Here is a 10,786-nt window from a genome sequence, read left to right as displayed (position 1 = left end):
TAAGGATGTGAACTAAAATTTAGTTTCATGAAATTTTATTAAATAAGGACATACCTTATTATTATTATTATTGTTGGATAATTTGATAATTACAATAGGGGAGAGGGATTTAAATCCTAAACATCTCTTTAAGAAGTACTAAAATATGTCACTTCAGTCACAAGACCCTTAGAGCATTAGCATTGGAAAATGCTAATGCTATTCTATTTTAGAATTCTAAAAACCCACAATTCTATTATACCATCCAATTTTACAATACTTCCACATTCCAAAACTCTATTTTCATTAAAATATTATTTTTTTAATCTTTTTTTTTATTATTTCTTTCTAACTGTCAAACTTGGTTTTCCTGGGCTTTCCAACAGCCATTTTTTTTTCCTCTCTTTCTCCCTCAACATCTAGCACCGGTTCAACACACAAAGCCCCACACACACAGAGACCTATGATACACCGAGCCACCAAGTCACCGAGCCACCAATCAGATCAGAAACCCACCGAGCCACCTATCAGATCGAAAACCCACGCCGCCATTTGAAACCCAGGCCGTAAAAAATACCCAGAAAACGCCGATGATCAACCAAGAAAAACGTCAAAAAAAACCCAGCGTCACAACAGAAGGAAAAAAAACCCAAAAAAAAAAAAAAAACCCATCAGAAAGGCAGAACCCAGAAGAACCAGCCAACCCAAAAATCATCACTGAAGCCACCATCGGAGCTACCGATGATCAACCCAAACAATCCACCCACCGATCAACAGATCCACCGTTTCAAACCCACCGAACAACCGATCCAAACCCACCATCAATGCCCAACGATCCAAACGCAGCTTGCCGATCCACGATGATCCAACCTCCAACCTCAAAAATCCAAAACCGAGCACCGGTGCAATGAGAGAGAGGCCATGTGAGATGGGTGAGAAATTTCAAAAATGGGTGAGAAATTTCAGAGATGAAGTTTAGAGATGAGAGAGCAAATGGAGCAACAAAGAAGGAAGAGAGAGAATAGAACAGAAAAAATGAGAGGGATGAGAGAGAAATTTCGGATTAAAAAGGAGGAGTAAAATATAATTTTTTTTTACAATAGTGTGAACAGTACAATTCTATGTATAGAATTGTACTGTAGCACTATTGCAAAAAAATGTGCAATAGTTGTGTTTACAATTGTCTGATGCAAAGGATTTTAAGTCTTAAAATGCCAAATTGTCCTTAGATATGGCATTAGCATTCTCCAATGCTAATGCTATGTATCTTAAATTTAGATAATCATGTAAGTATACATAAACTATTCGATTCATATAAATTTATCATTTAATTCATAGTAGATGATATTTGCTTTTCTCTATCAAATGATTGCATGAACTCCATAAAAACCAATTTCCCAATTTAGACCATATGCTGAGTGCAGGAACGTGAACTTATAACATATGCAGGGGCATTAAAGTGATGGAATTTTGGATTAAAGTGAAACTATATATGAATTCCACGAAATAAACCCGATAATTTTATCCATTTTTCACATCTTAAAACGGCCAAAAAGTAGGCTTGGAGCATCCTATTCCTATGCGAATGATGACTAAATAACAATCTAATTTCCATGCTGGACTAACCAACAGTTTTGTTAAATTTAGTTATTATTAACACAATAATTTAAAATTTAGAATTAATTATGCATTTTCCTCTCCCATTTTCATCCTCTATTTTCCATCCTTTCCCTTTTCACCCAAGAAGGTGAATATTTTTTTTATCTAAATTGTGTATTTTTTTTCATAACAAAATTTGAACATTCTACCAAAAGAAAAAATGAGGGAAAATAGGAAATTAGATATAAAAAAACTATTTTAAAAAGTGTTAAATAATTTGTTTATGGACAAAGTTCGGAGTCTTGAGCTCCAACCTCAATAGAAAGATGACAATTGTCCTTATTATGTACAATGCACATGACTATTTAACCCAACCAACCAAGAGAGTCATGTGTATTGTGCATAACATGACTTATATCATTTTCCTATTGGTGGTCAAAACTCAAGACTTCAAACAAGTTTAAAGATATATATATATATATATATAGTTATAGTTATAGTTATAGTTATATAGTTATTTATTTATTCATTTATTGACATGGACAAAACAACGTAATATTTAAGAGACAACTTACCAAAAGATATGGATACAAGGGGCTTCTTCCAAACGTTCACTAATGTTTGGAGTATGGATCAAAACATTAGTACTTTAGAGAATAAAATCAAAATTATTTGAAATTTAATGACATAATCTACAATGTCACCATTTCCTAATTAATATTGTTGTTTTTGGATAAACACAATAAGATTTCAACCTAATTAATATTACTCTTTGGTGAATGCAAAATCTAATAACTTTTTTTTCTTTTTTGGGGAAAGTTTACTCAAATATAGATTTTCTTTTTAAAAAAATTATCCATAATTGATTAAAAGTAATGGTTAATTAATTTTCTTTAAAAAATTATCCATAATTAATTAAAAGTAATGATTAATTAATTTCATCACATTTAAGATTATAATTACCTTTTTTTAAAATTAATCTAACATGATTTTATACTAACTAATTAGCAACTTAACAAAACCTTACAATTCTTAACTAATTTTTTTTTTATGAGAACTCTTAAACTAATATGATTTTGAATTAAAACTTTCTAGGAGTGATATCATAACTAAAATTATGGTATTTAAGACATTAAATAATACTCTTTTACTTTGTTAGCCAACTGTAAATCATGATCAACAAAGTACTCTTAAGAAAGAAATACATTAGGATGAGGCTAGATAATCTTTGAGATTGGAAAATATTTTAAAGCTTTAAGGCACCAAAGATTAGGCCTTCAAAAAAATCTACACGTGCACTATGGGTCAACTTAGTATTATTTTTATTTTTATAAAATAGCATAATAAATACCAACTAACTTGTTTCTATTTTAAACATAATTTAAATAATTTAAAAGGGTTAGTAATGCATTCTTTAAGAATATTTGTTTAATATAACTCTTAATCAAAAACATCATAAATATAAACATAAACATGAAAATGAATCATTTTTATTTGAACCCCCAGATATATGTTATTGTTTATATAGAAGCACGGGCTACAAGCTCATATCATGCGGCTCCTAAATTAGTGGACCACTTTGCGATACTATTAGAAATCACACTCAAAGATCACTTATTAGTATTTATATAACAAACAGGTGTAAAAGAAGGCAAATGGTCATAAGTTAAATATTAATAATCATCATAGAGTTAAGGTTGTTAGCTTTAATATCCCCTGAAATTGGATTTAAAGCTTCACCCTAGATTTCCTTACAAATTGTTTGGGTTTGAGTAGAGCTTTTGAATGTTTGTGGGGGCTTTCAGCAATTCTCCTAATGATACTTATTATTTTGGCTCTCGAAATCATGTTTTGGTTCTCAAAATCAAGCTACCAGGGATATCATTAGAATAAGTATATACCATACAGTTGCAATATCAATAGATTCCAAATGATTCAGAGTTAGAACGAAATACCTACAAAATTAAAATCCCGCAGTAATTAAAAAAAATCCAACAAAATTGTCAAAAAAAAAAAAAAAACTATAAAGGTAATAAAATGGGTTGTACCTTATTCGTAGTCGTACCCTTTAAAACATAAACAATAAATTTTCCAAGGGAGTCGATATATTGTACCAACAGATCATCCCCCATCTAATCTTAGGGGGAGATGCTTGTGAGAGGAAAAGGGTTGTTGAGGTATTTGCAACTAATATGGCAATTCTAGCGATTGAAGAGTTCCCAGTTATTCTGCTTAAATAATTATGAAGTCATTCAGTTGTAGTGTCTTGGTAAGGCCGAAGTAATCATTGAGGAATAGTCTAGAGTGTATAATTTTAAATTGTAATCTAAATAAAATATTACATTTGAAAATGTCATTTAATTCTAGTTAAATAATTATATTTTACTTTGTATGTTTATTGTTGTTCCTTGCATATAATCGTGTTATTTGGTCTATTTTTACATTTACCCTTAAAAAATAACTCTTGCATAACAATGTCCCAACTTATATTTGTTTGGCTAAACAAAGAAAGTCAAAGTGAAACCAAAATAGGATAAACCAAGGAAGTCAATTTCATACCAGTGGCAATTTCAATTTGGTTAGAGGAAGAAAAAATTTCAATATCAATTAATACTGATTTACCATTTTGGGGTCACTGCTATTTATATACTTCTAAACATATGCATATGTTTTTATTTTTTATTTTTTTTTTTAATTATGTAAATAGGGATGAACCTTATAAATGTAGAATCTACCTCTATGTGAGAGAATGTTTACATATGAAGCTAGACAAACCATATACAATCTCCTGTTTAAATGTGCATGATAAAAAAAGGCGAACCTACACTATTGGTCCCTAAAGTTTACCCTATGTGCGTAATTGGTCCCTCAAGTTTGAAGTGAGCACAGTTAGTTCCTTAAGTTTTAAAACTGAGTTGCATTGGTTTTTTTACTAACTTCTGTTAACGTTGTTATTTACGTGGCTAACTTCAAAATGACTTGACATTTTTTTAATGATGTGGCATATTTTTAATTAAAAAATTACAAAGTAAGTGAGAAAAAATATTAATCGGTACCAAATTTGGCACTTTCTTGCAAGAGTTGTTGAACCTGAGCGAGCCGAGATGACACTTTCTTTCCGTCCGACGCGGCAGCCCATCGAATGCGGCTACTTTCTTTCCGTCCGACGCGGCAGCCCATCGAATGCGGCTGAAGCTGATTCCACGCTCTATTACTATTGTGTATCTGAGGGTCCCACCGATACCTCGCAATCGTGACAAAGAAATTGAAGAAGAAAGAGGAGCAGGATTGAAGATTCCTCTCAGAATTACGTTTGCTGTGGCTCTCACTACTGCCATTTTTTTTTTTTCAAACTTCAAAAGCAAACCTAAGAATGACCCGACCGTTTTTTGTGAATGAATATGTTCTTCGATTTTCCCTCAACCTCTAATTTTTGATAAATTGTTTTTTTTTAAAGGAAAAAAAAATATTTGAGTTTCATTTTAGAGCAGCACAGCAATGTGGCTGTGAGTTGGTCTAATTTTTATGGTAGGTAGAAAATATTTTTTTTTAATTTGGTACCGGTTAATATTTTTTCTCACTTAGTTTCTAATTTTTTAATTAAAAATATGCCACATCATTAAAGAAAATTCCAAGTCATTGTGAAATTAGCCACATAAGTAATGCCGTTAACAAAAGTTAATAAAAGGACCAGTACAACTCAGTTTTAAAACTTATGAGACTAATTGTGCTCGCTTCAAACTTGAGGGACTAATTGCGCACACAAAGTAAACTTCAAGGACCAATAATGTAGTTTCGCCATAAAAAAACAATATGATAACGGAGATGGAACTTTGCAAGACTACATGTTTTTATCCACATATAATCCACACATAGAGAAATTTAATCACATGATATGTTCATGCACCCAATAGAAAAATCTTACTCCGTTTCCATCGATGGACACACCGAAGGAAGTTTAGGCTACATATCATAACTTGAGTAGGTGTTTCAAAATCCCAAAAACTAGAAGAATGAAAGGGTCTGGACTTGGTATTCACCATATATTTTCCTAGGGTAAAAAGAATTAAAAAATAAATATTTTGTATATATAGGTATATACAAATTTGGTTGTAATATATATAAGTAAGTTTACTTTGAAAAGTAAAAGAGACAAATAGGTTTTGAAAGTTAAGGTTTTTTTTTGTTAGTCACTTGAGTGAGCCTTATGTGGTTTATTGTTCACAAAATACTAAATAACCAAGAAATCACTTTTTATTGTGCCGATCAGTGAGTAAATAAGCTCACGTGAGTGCAGTTGAGCGGGGAAAATTATTGAAACCTAGTCTGGTCAAGCATCATTAAAGCATGCTTGAGAATAGTGCCTGCTCAATGGTATAAGCCATTAATACGGTCACCTAAGGCCCTAAGCAAAAAAAAGACCCCTAAATTTTAACCAATAGTATTAATTAAGCCGAAATATTAACAAATAAATAAAATAATATTTTCTTATCTAATGAAAAACAAATAAAAAAGAGAAAGAAATATTATATCCACAATATTTTTCACAACATTTTTACAAAAAAATCCTAAGTAGCAGATTGTTAAGGGCTGTTATTGACAACAAAAAAATAATTTTAGTGGTAGGTTCAAATAGAAAACAAGAAGTAACTTAACACCTAAGATTTGTTATGAAAAACATTGTGAATGTAGCACTTCTAAAAGAAAAGAAAGAAAGCAATCCACAAAAAAATTCACAACATTTTTCACAATAGTCGAGTTAGCAAACTTTTACTAGTTTTCAACTAAATTCACCACTAACATCATTCTTTTACTTACTACCATCAATCTGTTACATCAACAAATGTAAAAAGTTTTGTCAAATTTTTGTGTTTATAAACTTTAAAAAAATAAAAAATAAATTCTACGTGGTTTATGTTAATTAATAGTAATTTTTCGTATGAAACAAAATAATCAATTTTCGCTTTAGGCCTCCAAATGCATCAGGCCGCCCTTGCTTGAGAAGAGCTTAAGGCATGCTTAAGCTAACCCTAGGAAGAAAGTTATTTTTTAAAAGTTTGTAGAAGACATTTTTTCTTGTCTCAAGCCGCTAGCAAAGGCCTTGAAATGATTTTTGAGGCTCGAACTAACCAGGTTGACTCTCCAACTATGCCTTTTGAAGGACCATACCCCCATTGTTTATAAATAATACTTCCAAACTAATTATTTTACCAAACTTTCCCACCAATTACAAATAATTAAATTCACAAAAGTTCTCTCAAGTTGCTACTTAATTATAGTATTCTTGGCTTAGTTGTATCCCATGGACAAATTTGCAAAGTGAGAAAATTTCACTCAACGTTACCATCAAAACTAAGTTCAAAGACCCACATAGCAATTCTTATTTGTTAGAGATATATTAGCCCATTAGCATAGGCCCAAGCCTAATTCTACTTTGTGTGCAAGTCAAGTCTCCACTTGTACTGAAGTCTATTATTCTAGGGTTTAGTCTATTATATATACACATATTATGATTCATTGTAACACAGGATTTGTACTATACTCTAATATATTATTAATGTAAAAAAAAAAATACAATACAATTATATTCAGTATTTCTAACATGGTATCAGAGCCACCTTCTTGTGACCATGGTTTTATGTCCTTGTAGTATATTTAAGAGCAATCTTTGTCTTTTTCAGTGTTTTTTCGCTGTGTTCATCTTCTTTGGCTTCCTACTGCTGCCGTCAAAACTTTTCGGTATAGTCATGCCACCGTTAGAAGTCGCATCAACACTGCAAGACCATTGCCTTTCTCAAACTACCGTCACAGAGCCAAACTTCATTCAAGGAATCTTCTCAACCTTATCAAATCTCAAGATTTCATCAAGCTTTCATCTTGAGTTTAAGAGGGAGTGTTAGAGATATATTAGCCTATTAGCATAGGCCCAAGCCTAATTCTACTTTGTGTGCAAGCTAAGTCTCCTACTTCTACTGGAAGTCTATTAGTTTAGGGTTTAGTCTATTATATATACACATGTTATGATTCATTGTAACACAGGATTTGTACTACACTCTAATATATTATTGATGTAAAAAAATACAATACAATTACATTCAGTATTTCTAACATTATTCATTTGCGGACAACAAATAAAATACAGAAACTAACCTGAAAGCACCCTTATTTATGCTCTAAATGTTAACCCATTTCCTGAAAGAACAAAATGAGTCACGAAATGTTGGTTTTGGATTGGGTTTTCACTTTCACTCTTACCCATGTTTTAGAGTATATTTCACAGACCTCTGTGGTACTTGTATGCTTTGAAATTTGAAGTATGGCAGCAAAAATATATGAAATTTATTAATAGCATTCTAATCTGCAAAAATTTATGGTATTTTAGTTTAAGAGGTTACTTTTTTTTTTTTTTTTTTTTTTTTTTTATTTTTATATATATACTTACAAATCAAAATAACTCAAGTTAGATTATTTATTTTATAATATATTTTTGTAGGGACTCAATTTGGATTGACCCTGAGTATGAATGGGTTTTCAGCCCAACAAGCCCAAACAATAAATTTTTAGAGTATGGGTCCAAGAACTAGTACTGTTTGACAGGAAAGGTTCTACTCATCAAGTAACAAGGGATACTTTAGGTTCACTCCTTGAGAAAATCTCTCCTCGGCTCTCTTTCAGTCAGTTTCTTTCTTCCTTTTTTTCTTTTTCTGCCAAAAGTCCTCCCTTATTTCCTTCGTTCCTATGTTATATACTCCGTTTTCCCCCCGTTTCCATTGTACACGTGTAGTTCTTATCTTGGGAGCTCCTTTCTGTCCCATCCAGCACCTACCGGAACTTTCAGCTCAGTGACCATAAAGCTGCTTAGTTACTGTTCAAGTATCACCTCCACATTAATGCGGCCAGAGTGTTAGCTGGAAAGCATTTAATGTGGAGGTGATGGCCTTAGAAGATATTTGCTACCTTCCCCGACGCCCCCTTAAGTTGTATTCAACTTCCAGTTCAGGTACAACTTGGTGGAGTCTCCCTAATAACATGAAAGTTACATTCACCTTGAACTTTGGTGTCCTCGGACGTGTGTTATGCCGCTGTATATAATATCTACTCGTTTCTCCTATATTACCCATTTAGTAATAATAAAACTTTTTTAGACTATTCTCGGATAACGAAGTGTCCTCGGATTGGGCCGTTGGGCCCTGAGCCCACTTCTGAGGATTACTATCCCTTTTTAACTAACAGGCCCCACAATAGCCCCTCAAAATCTCACTTTTTACCACCTCGGGAAAAAGGGAGATTTTGATATCCAGCCCTCATTTATTTCGTAGGTTTCCCCCGCTTTCAGAATGTCTTTTTGTTTGCCCAAGGCACGCTCCTGACGTTTCGGCGTCATGAGCACGCCATTATTAAATGATAACTGCTCTGTTGTCCCACACGTTCAACGATCTGATGCAAATCTAATGGTGGGGGATCCTTTGCATTTATGGGCGGGGTTTTTCCCGCTCCCACTTTCTGTGCCCTTGTAAAGTGCCTTTCAAATCAAAACTTTCTTCAGTTACAAATTACTCCCTCTCAACACGTATTCATTGAATCTGTCTTTCTCTCATTACTCTACGCTCTCATAAATACTAAGAGCCCGTCCGAGGAGCTTATTTTCCAAACTTGTAAGTTTCCTTAACCCTCCCTAGTTTTCCATCTTTTGTATCAGTTTTTCTCTGCTACTGTTAGAAAATGGGTAGATTTAAGTATCTAGTTGATTCCGATGAGCAAATAGAATCATTTAGGACTAAGTATAGGATTCCCTCAACAGTAGGTATGAGATACGCTTCCTCCCAAACTTGGTTGCGCGATAGAAAAACGGGGGAGGTAGTAATCTCCATGGTAGCTTTTGTCGAGGGAGGGATGACTATCCCAATGGGTAATCTGACGAGAAATTACCTTAGGTTTTTTAGGTTATCTCCTACGCAGTGCGCCTCGAATATGTTCAAGGTGCTTGGGAGTATAGAGGCTTTAAACGCCTTATATAATTTAGGTTTGACCCATCACGATGTGAACTGGGTATATAATCTCAATCATTTGAAGGATCAGGGATATTACCTTAAGTCTAGGTACCCTGCGGTAAGATTGATCCAGTGCCTCCCTACCTCAAACAAGGGTTTTAAAGACGATTTCCTTATTTTTTCCAGGGAGTGGCACGATGGTTTGCCTTGCCCGACTGAAGAGGGACAACCAGGTGGGGTTCATAGGATGTACGTCCCTAATAAGTCAGATTAATTTTTTATTTGAAGTAGTTTTTATTTCTAATGGAAATTTCCTTTTATGTTTTAATTACTTTGCAGACAAACGCGCCACTAGACGCCATCTTAGGCTGATCAATAGGGAGAGCCTAGATAGAATTCTGCGGTCCGAGGTGTATGTGAATCCCTCCGACGGCCAATTACGAGCAGCACACTTAATACTCAAGTACAAACCTGCGTCCACAGCCTTTCAGGCTCCCAAGTGCGTGATAAAGGCAAAAGATCCTCGGCTTCACCGTATCAGTGTAGTCTTTGAGGGATTTATCGTTCCTGAGGGCACCCCTATTCCTTAAGGTGAGCCCTTCACTGAACTATCGCCTGAGGCCACTCTTTCTATAGGAGCTTCATCATCACGCTCCATTCCCAAAAAAGTGAGAGAAGAAGAAGAAAAGGAAAAAGAAGCCAAAGGAGAAGAAGAAGAAGACATCCCGGGAGGACTTGTAGAGTTGCCTGATTCTGCCGACGAATTTGAAGTTTTTGATCGACCCCAATCTCCTGAAGTGACTTCTAAGAAAATGGTTATCCAAAGGAGAAGTCAGAGGAGTTTGAAAGATGTAATTGAGGGCCAGCCTGGTAGGGTGGTGGAAAAGCAAGTTCAGGTCCAACCTCCATCTCTTCCCCCTCCACCTTCTCAGTCATCCCAACCAACTGTGACTGACCCCAGTGATCCGAAGAGGAGGAGAGAGCCGAAGGGCAAAGAAGTGATGGACGCAGGGCGGACTCACACTACCAGTGAGGGTGAGGACCAAAGAGCTGCTAAGCAGCAGAAAACAAGTCATGAGACGCAGCGAGAGGTGGATAAAACAACCACCCAGTCCTCGGATCCCGAGACTTGGCTCCCAACCCCTATGCTCGATAAAAGGCCTCTAAAGGAGGATGCTTCAATTAGGGACTTTAGTGGCGGACTTGGGTGCCGAGTT

Source organism: Quercus suber, unplaced genomic scaffold, assembly GCF_002906115.3.
Source record: "Quercus suber isolate HL8 unplaced genomic scaffold, Cork oak 2.0 scaffold_24, whole genome shotgun sequence".
NCBI classification, from domain to species: Eukaryota; Viridiplantae; Streptophyta; class Magnoliopsida; order Fagales; family Fagaceae; genus Quercus; species Quercus suber.
Note: the sequence above shows the minus strand (reverse complement) of the source record.